This window comes from Diceros bicornis, assembly GCF_020826845.1.
Source record: "Diceros bicornis minor isolate mBicDic1 chromosome 22 unlocalized genomic scaffold, mDicBic1.mat.cur SUPER_22_unloc_1, whole genome shotgun sequence".
Classification (NCBI taxonomy): domain Eukaryota; kingdom Metazoa; phylum Chordata; class Mammalia; order Perissodactyla; family Rhinocerotidae; genus Diceros; species Diceros bicornis.
The window spans coordinates 939,530-954,328 of NW_026690886.1; the positions used below are offsets into that span (position 1 = coordinate 939,530).

General features: G+C 48.5%; 3 long non-coding RNA genes across 5 annotated transcripts in view; all 3 read right to left on the bottom strand.

Annotated features, from left to right (window-relative positions):
- The window catches only part of LOC131401910 (uncharacterized), a 215,292-nt gene that overhangs the window by 91,248 nt on the left and 109,245 nt on the right, over nt 1–14,799 (bottom strand). The gene's annotated exons all lie outside the window — the stretch shown is intronic.
- On the bottom strand, nt 727–9,202 carry LOC131401915 (uncharacterized). Of its 2 annotated transcripts, none has more exons than XR_009218123.1 (3): nt 9,049–9,202; nt 8,749–8,839; nt 727–1,093 (listed from the first exon to the last, which is right to left on the bottom strand). It is a non-coding gene; the product is annotated as an uncharacterized LOC131401915 (long non-coding RNA). The 2 variants fall into 2 exon arrangements; XR_009218124.1 differs by lacking the exon at nt 727–1,093 and adding an exon at nt 1,355–1,387.
- Nucleotides 12,362–13,560, bottom strand: LOC131401919 (uncharacterized). Its single transcript, XR_009218130.1, has 3 exons — nt 13,522–13,560; nt 13,045–13,147; nt 12,362–12,548 (listed from the first exon to the last, which is right to left on the bottom strand). It is a non-coding gene; the product is annotated as an uncharacterized LOC131401919 (long non-coding RNA).

Here is a 14,799-nt window from a genome sequence, read left to right on the forward strand (position 1 = left end):
ATGATCTGTTTATTTCTTCTTTGATAGAGATGAGATTATGTCCAGTTTCACTATTATACATAATGCTACAGTAAGATCCTTGTATGGAGTTTATTACACTGCTATTCAACTGCTCAATTTTCCTTGTTTCCTCTTGGTCAGAGACTATGATATATTTTTAACAATTTTATGGGTATTATTATTATTATTGTTATTATTATTATTTTTGTGTGTGTGTGAGGAAGATCAGCCCTGAGGTAACATCCATGCCAATCCTCCTCTTTTTGCCTAGGCAGACCGGCTCTGAGTTAACATCTGTTGCCAATCCTTCTCCTTTTTTTCCCCCAAAGCCCCAGTAAATAGTTGTACGTCATAGTTGCACATCCTTCTAGTTGCTGTATGTGGGATGTGGCCTCAGCATGGCCGGAGAAGCAGCGTGTTAGTGCATGCTGGATCTGAACCCGGGCCACAAGTAGCAGAGCACTTAACCACTAAGCAACGGGGCCAGCCCTATGGGAATTATTTTATAGCGAATTTAATTTTATCACTGAATAAAGACATTTATGGGGAAACTGGACTTTAAGGTCATCCCTCTCAGTATTCTGGAGAAAAATCATGAAACTTAGAAGGTGTGAGGCTTGCTCCATCACATTCTAACAAGTCATGTTAACAATTTAAAGTTGAATGTTTGAATAGCCTCTACTCTCTCTGTTCGGAAGAAGAATGACTTTTTCTTGTCTTGAAAACTTCTGACTCCAGGGGCTCTCAGTTGTGCTTCAGAGAGGGTAAGATATTGGTGTTGTATCTGTTTCTCTTCAGCTGTAGGCTGCATCTTCTAAAGATCATAAAATTGAACATGGTCCAATAGATGCATATGATTTGGGTCAAAAATTCAAAGTAATGAACCCAAGATAGGGATCTATAACTTTGGTTCTTAATAAAGAATTTCCTTTGATATCCTCAAGTCTCTGTGATTACTAGTAAAAACTCACCTATGGGTGAAGAGATGTGGTTCTGCTGGCAATGTCTGGTTTGAACATCCATAGTTAAGGCTGCCACATCCATAGGTAGATTAGACTTGACCTCTTGACGACCTCTTCCCTTGGTCTTTGACCTGGGAAAAATAAGAATTTAAAAAAGCTGCTGTTATTAGCACTCAATGCTAGATGCCCATTAAAGAGTGAGTTTGATTTGGTAAACCAAAGGGAGTATAAGCAGAACAAAGTCAGTAATATGTATAAAATTTCAAAAAATTCTAATTTTTTAAAATATAACTCTATTTTTGCCACAGTGCAAACTGTGTATATATGAATGAAATATCCCTCTGTCCATTTTTTTAAGTTGTTTCCATTGACTTGAGGGATTTATCCTCTAATCCGGATTCTAAGTGTGAAAGAACATCTTGGTCCTTCAAAGAAAAGAAGCCATTGAAATTTGATTTTCTTTTAGCTCGCCATCCTACAGGTTTGAGAAATAAATTATCATGTAATGGTACAATGATTCTGAAATCTAATTGTTAGTTAGAGGGGTGTAAGGGATGATTGAATGGTGGTTCATCCCCTTGGTCAAGGGTATTGTACACATGGACGTGTAAACACGATTCAGGAAGCTGCTTCAGCCCTGTGACATCCCTGAGAACCACAGTGCAGGAGGATCTAGGCACACAGCCATCTGCCTCTATCTCCTGGGTTACATGTAGATCCGGGGGCTTTGAGAGTGGCGTCAGAGCAGATAACTTTTATCTATTTCTCCCCTTCCTTCTCTCCAGCTTATCTCAAACAGTCCTGACTATCATATTTTAAAGACCAATTATAGTTATTTACATGAGCTGCTTGTTCATTATTGCAGAGTAATAATCAGGCATACCATTAAATATCATTTAATCTACCTAATTAAATTTGTTGTACCTTTTGATTGATTAGAACTCTAAAGTTAGTTCAGAGTTTGATATTCACCAAATGTGTTAATCTGCTTACAACTGCCATGTGCCTCATTCCTCTTAGAAGTGTATCTTTGGCCCATCACAAGATTTTAATGAATCAAATCATCATAAATTAAGATAATGTATTGTCTTTTGGATGATCGGGAGGTATATGGGTCCATTTTGGAAATATGCCCATCTGTCTTTGCTCCCATGGGAAGTTTCTGGTCACTGGGTCTCCACGTGGCTTGCATAAACCCTAGGTCTATAAAGCTTGGTGCCTCTCCTTCTAATTGAGGTAGAAATAAAAGAGGTCAGAGAGACTTATTAAAGTTTTGGTTGCATGAAGTCTTCTATGAAGACCATCCATGCATATTGTTCTGGATAGCTCTCTGTTCCTAAGACTACTAGTTACTTTAACGGCTTGTCAGGAACTGTCAATTGTCTGATATTTTACCTTACCTGCAAACCAATAAGTTAGCCTACCATGGTCTTACAGATGCTGGCAAAAGACACGAGACCCATGGGTCAGAGACACAGGACTTAATGACACAGCAATGACAGTGGCCAGAGTATCAACATTTGCACTGGTTCACTAAATCCCACTTCCCAAAGGGTGATACACAGTGGGCCAGGAGACATGCAGAGGGTTGCAAAATCTCAGAGCTTAAGGAACTCATATCTTTGATAACAGGCAGGAAGTCTGCCTACCTTTGGCCTGGGGAGGGGTGTTATTTTTATTATACTGGGCAGTAAGCAAGCATGACCTTTGCTGCAGAGGAGGCCACTATTTCTATCTTCCAAGGTTGACAGCTCTACACACGTTCTTGAAAAGATAACCTGGTTTTACTGGCTTTCAAAGATAAGCTTGAATGAGACTTCATCATCATTCCGTTCTTCTGTTACCTTTATTGAGACTGTGCAAATATGCTCTTTTCTCTGTAAGGTTCACTAACTTTATTCATACATAAGGGATGCTTTTGGTTTTATTTATTAAGTTAAAATTTTCTTATTAGAGCAAATGAGGAAACTATTATGGGTTGGATCTGTAGGTATGCTTTTCCAGGAAAAATGTGAAAGAAGATCGGTGCTCACAGAACTTTGCCACAAGGAGTTGATATCAACTTAAATGATTTTAATTTGAATACTGTTTTGTACAACTTTCTTCCATCTTACCTCATCCTCTCTGCTTCCTGTAACTCTCATATGGGAATGGGGCAGTTTCAGGGATTCACTGAACTCATTTACAATATTAAAATGTTTTTTTCTGTTGTGTGTTTTTTTTTTTATTGAGGTAAAGTTAACATACAACATTAAATTAGTTTCAGCGGCACAACATAATGATTCAATGTTTGTATAAATGTTGAAATGATCACCACAATAAATCCCGTTAACATCCGTCCCCATACATAGTTACAAATTTTTTTCTCTTGTGATGAGGACACGGCATATTTCAAGGTGCAGAAGAATCAACGATGGTGTCATACTTTTCCATATACAGCTTGATGAATTTGGACATAAGTATACACCCTTGAGACTGTCACCACCATCAAGGCCACAAACATATCCATCACCTCCCAAAGTTTTCTCTCACTTCCTTTATTACTATTATTGTGTGGTAAGAACTCTTAATATCTACACTATTAGCAAATGTGATGTGTGCAATACAGTCTTGTTAGCTGTAAGCACTATGCCATATGCTAGATCTCCAGAACTTATTTATCTTGATTACTGAAACTCTGTATCCTTTGACCATCAGCTCCCCATTTCTCCATCCCCTCAAGCCCTGGCAACCACCATTCTAACTTCTGCTTGTATGAGTTTGACTATTTAAGATTCCACATATAAGTGAGTATTTGCCTTTCTCTGTCTGCCTTATTTCGCTTAGCATAATGTCTTCTAGGTCCATCCATGTTGTCAAAAAAGGCAGGATCTCCTTCTTTTTTCAAGGTTGACTAATATTCCATTTCTTTATCCATTCATCCATCAGTGACATTTAGGTTACTTCCATATCTCGGCTATCGTGAATTAGCTACAATGAACATTAGAGTGCAGGTATTTCTTTGAGACCCTGAGTTCAATCCTGTGGGCATATACCAGAAGTGGGATTGCTGGATCATATGCTAGTTTTCATTTTTGGAGTAAGCTCCATACTGTTTTCCATAATGGTTGTACTAGTTTACATTCCCACAAGGGTTCCTTTTCTCCACATCCTCACCAACATTTGCCATCTTTAGTTTTTTTGATAATGGCCATCTTAACAGGTGTGAAGTGATAGCTCATTGTGGTTTTGATTTGCATTCCCTGATGATTAGTGATGCTGAACACCTTTTCATACACCTCTTGGCCACTTGTATGTCTTCATTAGAAAAAGTCTACTCTGGTCCCTTGCTCATTTTTTAAATTGATTTGTCTTTCTCTTATTGAGCCAACACAAAAAAAGAGAACAAAATTTCCAGGCATTATGGATGTTTCCCAGTTGATGCAGATGGGTTTGTATTTACAGTGGTACCAAAAGATCATGTTTCATGCTTTTTATTCAGCTTGTTATAAGACCAGCCATAGCTGCGGCATGGCAGATAATCGGGATCTTCTGGGTTTGGAGGTTTACAACATAAATGAGTGGTAATGAATTTTTTATTATTCCAAGGAAATTATTGAGATCATAGTCCATGGAATCCAAGATTGATAGTTGTAGGAGGAAATTAAGGTGAGGATCGGTGATCTAGCATTACTTCTGATCATGAGGCACAGGTATCTACTGTATGAGCGTTTGAATAAAAATATTAGAGATCAGGAATTTGTGGTGGGTGAATATGTTTTCTGAATTATTTACTTTTGAACATAACCATTTGGATTATGTGAACATCTGGGATATGGGAGTAAGTCGTTAACAGGGGGTGGTTGATAATGTCACTATTGATTTAACTTCTATGAACACCAAGTGGTCAATGGATTAAGCAAATGAGTAGTCAGAAAACACAGAAATGGTAGGATTTGGGAACTAGTAAAGGACTGGGGACCGACTGTCCTGAGAGGGAGTGCCTTATGAGGTTGAGAGTGACAAGGACAAGAAGAGAATAGAAACACACTCAAACAAGGAGGGGGTATTAACAGGATGGAGGGGGAGAAATGATCTGGAGGAGCCTTGAGTTTTGACCTTGAGCTTTCCGTTCTTGATGCAAATCTGCCTGATGACATCCCAGGACACAGGTCAGATCTATCCCCAGAGGATAGAGGGAGGGTGGAAGTACAAAACAGCCAGGATAATTGTCCTAAAAAGGCAGGCTTCCTTTATCATTTGACCCAATTTCATGATTTATTTTTGTAGGGTAAGAGGAAAAGAAGGATGATAGCCAAGTCTTCACAGAGGAAGCAGCATAACTGTGGGAACCAGTCCAAACCAAAGCCTGGTTTAAACATCTCCATCCCTTTGAGTATGTCTAGTGACATATTCAAGAGACCAGTTACTAGAATTTCATCCCACCCTGGCAATGAAGGGTCTCTGGGAGGACACCTTGGATGAGCCCCACCAGGTCTGCTGGCCCGAGAGACCACAAGGACTCAAGGCCTGCAGAAGTGCAGGACAACTAGTAAATCCTTTCAATCTTGCCAAAGCGTTGGAAAAACTTGCCTCTAGTCACACAGGTGAATCCCTTCCAGGTGTGCTCGCAGGTGTTCTGCACTCCAGGTCCCATGCCCACTCCTGCCGGTCTTCAGATTTGGCAGAGATGATTCCAGGAGCTGATCTGGGCATTCCACAGTTCCACTGCCAACAACTTCTGGCGACTGAGGAAGGTATCAGGAAGGAGGAAAGGGCAGTGAAGAGCACAGGAGAGAGACTGGTGATAGCACTGATGGTGAACAGACTTGCTAGCGAGGCAGAGAAAGTTAGGGGCCAGGAAGGCCGTCTTGACAGCAGACGAAATGGAGCAGGCACCTCAGTGAGGTCTCTTGGCAGCGTCCCTCATGTTTCCTTGCTTTGAGCTCTTGAAACTTTGAAATATACCAATATGTTTCTTTTATTAAACTCTGCTGCTTGACAGAAAATATAGACAGTGGTTTCTTTCTGAGGTGAGAGGTTGAGTTTCAAGTGAGGAGAGAAAGATCTTCCTTTTTCATGCTGTTCTTTCATTTTCCTTTACTATGTATGTTATTGATTTGTACTTTCAAGTCATCAGCGAGTTATCAACGTCACGGGATGATTCAGTTTTGCCCCATACAGTCACAGTAAAACCTACTTAAAGTGGATTATTCTTTTTGTGTAATATTCCAATAGATTCCAAAATATTATTTTAAAAGCACTTCGATGTCTATGTTCTCAAATTAGATATTTACTTTTGGTCTCCATTTTTGTGTTCCTTCTTGCATGCTACTTCAGAGTTGCATCTAAGGAAATGCCAGATTTCCCTCAGTTTTTTAGATCCATATGTGTTGGAAATTTGATTCATGAAGATGGACATGGCAGCTGGGGGATCATGTTCTTATCAAAAGAGACCATTTCGGCATCAGTAATCTGACAAGAACTCACTGCTGGTTGAGATTTAATTGACTATTTGAGGGATCAAGCTTTCGCTATTGGTACTTCTCTTTCTCTTTAGAGGCGAAGTATTGCCTTCCCAGTCTTTTCATTACCAAACCACTTTCCTGGGTGGCTGTGCCATGTCAGGAAGGGCCTGGGATGCCGGGAACCAGGAGTCATCCTCAGCTTCTAGCTGTCCTAAGAAGGCTTCCCTGGCAGAGTCCAGCCTGTGTGTCTGGGTGACACTTGCAGCCATCAGTCAGGAGGCGATAACTCACAAGTGCCAAGTGATTCATCTGGCCCTTGTCTTACAGGGTGTTTCCAAGTGATGAGGTTCAAAATGCCACTTGGTAACCCTTTGAAAGCCCTTGTCCTGGGGTGGGTTCTCGGTGTGAGCTCAGAGCAGTGTCTATTCACCACCAGATGGGAAGAATTTCAGTATTTTAATTGGTAAGGCTGTGTTCATACACGACCATGGATCATCAGTTCCGTGGCTTTTCCTGCTGGACCACCCCACACCCCTGTCATGCCTCATCTTTCAAAGCTCCAAACAGGGTTCACACCCCATCAGGTGGTTGTAATGTAACCACAGCACAAGACTGGGGGAAAAAACACAACCACCCAGGGGTGACACACTTTAATGGCTCGGGCCCCATTGCCCCATTTGGACAAGTTGGCAACATCAACACTGAATGTGTAAACTGGAGAACTGTCCAAGACCGTGGACCTCAGAAGGACATGGGCTCAGAAGTCACCTTGGACAGCAAGGGACAGTGTGGGGTCACTCACTGGTCAAGATTATGGTCCCTTATGCTGGTAAAGTAGAGCTCACCCGGGATCCATCAGGCCAAGCCAGGGAGGAGCCTTCTAGGGAATTTCTGCCCTAAAGTGAATGGCATAAGGAAGGCAGGTGTGCTGGAAATCCTGGTTCACAGAGAGTGGTCGTATTTATGGAATGAGGTCCAGTGGTAGCCTTAAAGCTGCATCACAAATCTTTCCCATTGGATACAAAACAAGCAGGAAACAGAATTCAGAGTCCTGGACAAGGATCACAGCAAGATTCAATTCTAGGTCAGTAGTGAACATGGAGGCACTAGAGGGGTCTCAGGAGGGAAAGTCCTGTCTGCCTTTAGTCCATTTGCAAATCACCTTTTCAGGCCTTGTCCTCTCCATGTGCATGTTTTGATCTTTTTATATTGTTTTTCCCACTTAGAGCTGATGCAATTCCAGAGATTGAACTAGAAAACTACAAGTTCCTAAAATTTGGTCAAAAGAAACCTCAACAAGAGAAGCAGAAAACATTCCCTCTTCCTCCAGAATGTAGAAAGGCACCCCCTGCCTATGGCACGACCTGGTCCTGGGTAGTGCTGTTTTAAAGACACCCACATTTCAGTGGTTGTTGCTTTGCCTGGGAAAGTACCATCAACCTTTAAATCCCAAGAGAACGGGCGGGGGGCAGTGTCCGCCCCTGGAGCAGCTGAATGATACTGAAATGATCTTGCCCTCGGAGTTAGGGAGAATTGGGAGTGATGTCACTAGCCAAAAAAGGGGCTGGCCTTTCTCCCTTCTCCAACATACAATAAGTTGATGACTCAGAAGAGTTCTTGATTCAAGGAGAAATGTGAGATTCTGTGTCTCACTCACATGCCTACAGAAAGCTACAGAACCACACCACAACTCCCAAGCTGTAAAGGGAACAGGACTTTAATATAATATTCAAATATGTCATTTATTATTTACAACAAATAACCACTGACCCTCCCCAATGGGTGAGTAGGTGCTGAGGTAGAGATGTCAGGGAGCTGGGATGGGGTCGTCCCTTCTCTCTTGGGCTTCAGGGGACCCCAGGAATCAGCTTAAAATGCTCCCCTTCCCATCAAGTGGGAGGAGCTGGCCCGGTGCATCGCAAGCATCCCAACTGTGTCCCCGCTGCTGAGGATGGGGCTGTGATCGGCCACTGGTACGGGGTTCGGCGTTGGGGCCTGGGGGTGAGTAGAAGAGTCGGGTTATCTTCTGCAGCCTCCCTCTGAATCATGGCCCCCCACCCTGTCCCCACTGCACTGGGTGCTTCAGACCCTGTGCTCAGTGCTGTCAGCCACCAGTACCCCATTCGTCCCTGCCACGTGAGCGATCATTTAGTATCACCTATTTCACAGAGAGGGAAACGGAGTCTCAGGAAGCTGAAGAGAGTCACCCCAGTCGCAGGACTGGTCAATAGTGGAGCTGGGATCCCAGTGCCAGCTATCCGACTCCCAAAGGCCACGCTTAGCCCGAAGCCTTACTGAACCCCCAGGAGTCAGTCACCCCGGCCCAGACACTCACTCACCCCAGACCTTGATGATGGCCGGTTCTTCTTGGCCTTGCGTATTTTGCAGGCCAACTAGGTCTAGGGCTCTGGCTGGCAGGACAGGTTGTAGCTACAGGACAGAGAGGCACCTGTGAGCCTACCAGGAACCACACCTCAGGTGTCCCCCTACTGCCTGCCCAGCAGCTGGAGTCTGGGTGTCCCAGAGGTCGCCATGTAATAAGGCCGGGGGATGAGTGGGGGACCATGGAGACAGGCTCTCTGGACTGGCCAACAGGGAAAGTCCACCCCTGCCCTCACCCAACTCCTGCCCGGCCTCACCTCTCATTCTCGTTGAGCAACTCCATGTCTTGGAACCAGGCCACAAATTGCTCCCTCGGGTTCTAGGTTGTAATTCTTGGCAGCCTCCTGGAGCAGCAGGATCTTCCTCATGACTCGGTATTCCTGGGACCAGAGGGAAGGAGATGAGGGAGACAGGGCCTGGGTGGAGGATGCTGCAGGGGCCTTGTTGGAGGTGAGGAGTGGGGCAGGGGACCAGTCCTGGAAACCATCCTTCCCTCCAGTTCCATCCAGGCTCTACCAGTTCTCAGAATGGGAATAATCAGCTCCTCCTCCAGGAAGATATCCTTGATGCCATCCTCCCCTCAACCCACCCGCCAATTGGATGGGTCTCCCACTCCTCTGTTATCAAACTCTTCCACTCAATGTAAGATACAGGGGGTGAAGCCAGGGACTGTTCTGCCCAGAAGGTCTCTGATTTCCACCTCTTTCCCCTCCCCTGCAGGGAGTGCCACAGCTGCTCCTCAGTCCTCTTCTCAAGGTTGATCTCATTCCCCTGAAAGGTAGACAGCCAAAGTCCATCAGACAAAGCCCCCTAGCCTGACTAGCTCCCTATGCCCACCCCTTCTCATGTTGCACTACTGCCAGGTCCCCAGAGGGGGCCGGGCATGCAGAGAAAAGAGGACTTGGACCTAGGCTGGGCTCTGGGCTCCAGAGTAGGAGGACATGGGGGTGAGACTGAGGGACCTGGCAGCACAACTCTCTCTGATGACAGACTTGGAGGCTGAGGCCTTAGGCAGAGGGGACTGCTCAGCAACTTATGTGCTGCCTGACTTGGGGGGGCCCGACTTCTCTCTCCCTTCATGGGCAGCATAGGAGTTAGAGGCTGAGTCCAGCTCAGATAAAACCTCACACAGCTGTGCCATCAGGCAGCTCTGAGCTTCCTCAGCCTGGGGAACTGGAATGGGTGTCTCTGGCAGAGCCTCTTTTCACTCATCCCTAAGATGGGCCTGATGCCCCAGCTCCCAGGGGCAGCTGCGAGGCTCTCATGAGAGGAGATGTGCCAAGTGCTGAGAACTCAGAGCTCAGTTTGGGGGCTCCCGCATCCCAAGGCTCAGAATCCTGGTCCTTCCTGCCTAGTCCTCAGGTTCACCCACCTCGAGATAGTCACCCATCGCCAGGTGCAGCATCAGCAGGTCACTGAGCAGATTGCCAAGATAGGGGAAGACACCCTGTGACATCGGGGTGGGGTGGGATGAGCCCTTGCTCTCAAGTAGACCCCATGTAGACCCTCTCCTGAAAAGTCCCCACCCTCAGCCTCCTGCCCCACCACAGGTTTCCCACGAGGAGCAGCCTAGGATCCTCAGCAGCCTCCCCTCAATTCTTCCTCCCTTCACACCCCAAGAACACCACACTCCTCCTCCTCACATCCCAGGGCCGGCTTCTGGCAAATCACATGGTGTGCCTTCCCCGGACCTCCCCAAAACAACCCATCCTGCACCATCTCTTCCAGGCCCTCCTCTTGGTCACTTCTACTGGGGGATTTGGGCACTGTGGCACCAAGAGAAAGGGCCCTCCTCTCTTGATCTGAGGCCTCCAGCTGGGAGCGCAGAGCCCCTGGCCCACAGGCACACTCACCTACTGCTGCTGCTGCTTCTCCTGCACTCTCTGGGGGTTGCACTCTGGGGGGGCAAACGTGAAGGGCCCCTCCTGTCAGGGTCGAGGACAGTGTCAGCGAGGCGATACTCCCCTCACCCCATTTCTCTCCAGCACCACTGGCCTCCGACACTGGGCATCTGACTTGAGTCAACTGGTACCAATGTCATTCCATCCTCCAAGGTCTTGTGATTCCAGAACAAGCCCAGCTCCAACTCTCACTCTGGGTGTGAGCTTGGGCTCGTGGCCTGGCCTCCTTGAGCCTGTTTCCTCATCCGGAAAGTGTGAGAACTCCAGCTACCACACAGGTTCTCATGAGGACTCAGTGTCACAAGACTGTCATCCTTGTTCTGGCCCTCACCCCTCCAGGTGGAGCAGGCAGAAAGCTCCCACATTCCTTTCCTCCCTCTTACCTCAACACCACCCTGTGAGGCCTGCACAACACAATCACCATCCCTCCATTTCCCTGATGAGGAGACAGAGGCCCAAACATGGGCAGAGAGGTGCTCAGGGGCCCAGAGAGGAGAGGCCGCTTGCCCCTCTCAGCCAGAGGCCCTGTTCCAACATCCACGCCTAACCCCCAGCCCCACCACTGAAAACAGTCCTGTCCCCTGAGCTCTCAAAGCTTGGTCCTGGGCCGAGTCATGGATGGAGAGGATGGGGTGTCTTGGGAGTCTGGTTGAGTGGCTCCTGCCTGCCCCAGTCATGTGGAGTGTCTGGCCCCCAGGCTGGGCCAGAGGCCAAGCCAAAGCCTTCTGCTCCCTAAGGAACGCCTCAGGACATTCCCCTGCACTGAATCCTTTTTTTTTTTTGTGTGAGGAGATCAGCCTTGTGCTAACATCTGCCAATCCTCCTCTTTTTTTGCTGAGGAAGACTGGCCCTGGGCTAACATCCATGCCCATCTTCCTCCACTTTATATGGGACGCTGCCACATCATAGGTCGACAAGCGGTGCGTCGGTGCGCGCCGGAGACCTGAACCGGTGAACCCTGAGCCGCTGCAGCGGAGTGCGCGCACTTAACCACTTGCGTCACCGGGCAGGCCCCTGACCTCTTTCTTTATCCACTCAGGAACTGGACCCCCAAGGTGCCACCTCTGATCAACAGGGAAGGGGATGACAGGACATTTTGATTCCCTGTTTACATGAGGCTCCTAACTTCCTTTCAGCAGGGTCCACTAAGAATCCATCAGTTGCCTAGACACTTCTCATAAGCCACCGGGGGCCTATGTCATTGCCAACCAGGCACTCAGGTTAGACTCCTGTGGTTCACTCAAGTGACTGCACTAGGGGTCCAGTGGGGAGTCCCACAATGCACACACATCTGCCACCTAAGGATGAGCAGCCTGTTTGTCCACCTGGGCCATGGGAATCCTCTGCCATGCACATCCCTGGGGCAGGCAGGCTGCAGCCCCTTGGAGATGTGGTGAAGATAGAAGGAGCAGAGGGGTCCTGGCTTCCTGAGGATAGTTTTAGGCTGAGGGCTAAACCCACACCAACCACCCAACAGCATGGAAGAAGCTACATCTTGCAGGATGGACATACATGGAAGCCAGAGACCTGTTGATGGCGCCAGCTCGGCAACTCCTCCTGGAACAGCCCAGCCAACACCATTGTGTCCCATGACCAGGGCCTCCTGCCCACAAACGGCACCCCACCTTCCCATGGGCAGAACAGATCTCTCTGCTTATTAATCTGGATGAAATAGATGGGAATGTTTCAGAGAAAGTTCAAGTGAGAAACTATCAAAACCACAGCCTGCCCAGTGCCCCTCCTCCGCACCCCTCCTCTCTTTCCAGAACCCCAGCCTCCACTCTACCTTGATCATCAGTTCTCTGTTCAAGGACTTGTCTTGACTATTGAGTTCCTTAAGATTTTCAGGGTTCTCTCTCAGGGGAGGGGAAAGAACGAGGGATAAATTTAGGAATAATGTGAGGGGTCTGAATGCAAATCCCTTTTCTTTGCAAACCCGAGAGATTCAAACGGCCTGGAGAAGTGTTCTCACTGGGCTCCTCTGAGCGCTGAGGTCTCATGGTACTGGGAGGGGGCTCTCCTGTTGGTCACTGGGGTCTCCACTCCCCAGCTCTACAGAGCAGCTCTGTTTTGACTGCTTTGAGTTTCAAATGGGCATAGAGTTCTGTTGCCATAAACACTTGAAAATCTCCAATGTGGCTCAACTGAGTACCCGACACTCAGGGAAGCCAAGTCCTGAAGCAGAGCTGGTGACTAAGGACCCGGGAGGCTTAGAGACCCCCTGCCAAGGCCCAGGCCCGGTCCCCAGCATTTGCTGCCTCTCAGGAGTTCCCAGCTGACTGAGGGCCGATGGCAGACATACGGGAGATCCCCCATCCACCCTGGCCCTCCTATGGAGAGAGGCCTACCCACCGGGAAACTTCCCCCGTGTGTTCTTCAGGTGGCTTGTGGAGGTTTCCTGCAGAGCAGAGATGACAGTGCAGGACGAGGAGAAGTTCTTCAGGATCTCGAACTCCTGGGGAAGGGAAGAGAATGAGCTGTGAGGTGGGGCGCTGGAGCTGTGCTTGCTCTAGCTTCAGTCCCCTTCTATTTAAATCTCCCCTCCTGGATGAGACAGATGCTCAGGGAGCCCCAGAAGGGCACATTTAGGACCCAAAGAGTAATACTCACAGGGAGCAGGATTTTAGCTCAACCCAGGGAAGGAGCCAGGTAGGAAGTGAGCATCCTCTCACTGGGACCTGGAGTCAAAGTCAGCGGGCCCCTGGCAGGAAGGGCCTAGGGACTGTGCAGGGGCTTAGACCACACACTGCAATCCTGGGAGCTGATAAAGGTGGAGAGGCGGTTCCCAAGGCTTCAGAGAGGGGCTCCACTGGGCCTCCCACAGCACACCTGGGCCACCTGGATCCAGCGCTCCACCACCCTCACCCTATCCTGGGCCGTCATGCTCGGGTCCCTGAAGCAGGGGGTGATGACGAAGCTGGCCACCCTTCTGATGTGGTCGACGGTGGCCTGGACGGTGGGTGTCTGGTGTTCATTTCGGGCTTGCTCCTCTTGCCCCAGGTGGAGCCCAGGCACGGAGAGGGCACCACCTTCCGGAAGAGCTCCTGGGGAACAGGGGGAGTGTCACCCAGCCCTGCCACACCCCAGGTCTGGGTCCGCAGCATCCAAAGTCCCACACAGGAGTCACAGTTTAGAGCTGGAGCTCAGAAAGCTCAGGATGTGGCCTGAGCCTTGTGAGAGTCCCTGGCTTTTCTTCTCTGTCCCTCGAGGACACCCAGCACAGGATGACCCAGGACCCAATACTGGCAGGGAAGGGAAAGGGGCTTTTGACCCAGCCCGTCCTGGCTAACTCCAAGCTCCAGACTGTGGCTCAACTCGTCTCATCCCAAGAGGGCATCTTCCAATACCCTGATCCCCCCTCTGGTCCCACTCCACATTCTGATGCACATCCCCGCGTGGCAGCTACAACCACAGGCCTTGTCTGTCTCCCTTGTAGTGGAGTACACATCAGATGTCTAATAAGTCCTGAGGCTGTTGAGCCTCCTGAGCAGCCGGTTGGGCCACCAGGGACCGGGCTGTACACAGTGAGCCCCTCCCTGCACAGATGAGCCGGGGCCCACCCAGCTTTCCGTCTCTTCTACCTCATGGAGTTGGCACAGTCACTCTGTGCAGCAGGTCCTCTTAATGTCCACCTCCACGGTCTGCAGGTGGACAGCAAAGGCTTGAGTGTTCAGAAAGTTGCCCAGGTCTTATGGTTGGTAAAGGGTGGAGCCTGGATTTGGGCCCAGATCATAAGAGTCTTGATCAGGTCTGGGGCAACGATGGCAGAGGGAAGGCCTGCCCCACCCCTCCCTGAAAGCCCAGCTGCTCACCACATCCATCACGGTCAACTGCTCCACCACCAGCTTAGGAGGGAAGGCCGTGAGATTAAGCTTCTCACGCTCCTTAAGAGCCACAGGTGGAGATGGACTTCTCACTAGAAATGATGGTCCAGGTGACTCCAGCTCAGCAGTTCCCACTCCTGCTGGAGCCCATGTTGGCCCTTGCTCCAGCTCCAACACTGCTGGTGGAGGGGACACTGGCTCCAGTGCTAGAGGGGGTGGTGTCAACGGAGCTGGAGGCAGCTCTACCTCCACCACTGCCCACTGCTCTGCTTCTGCCGCTGGC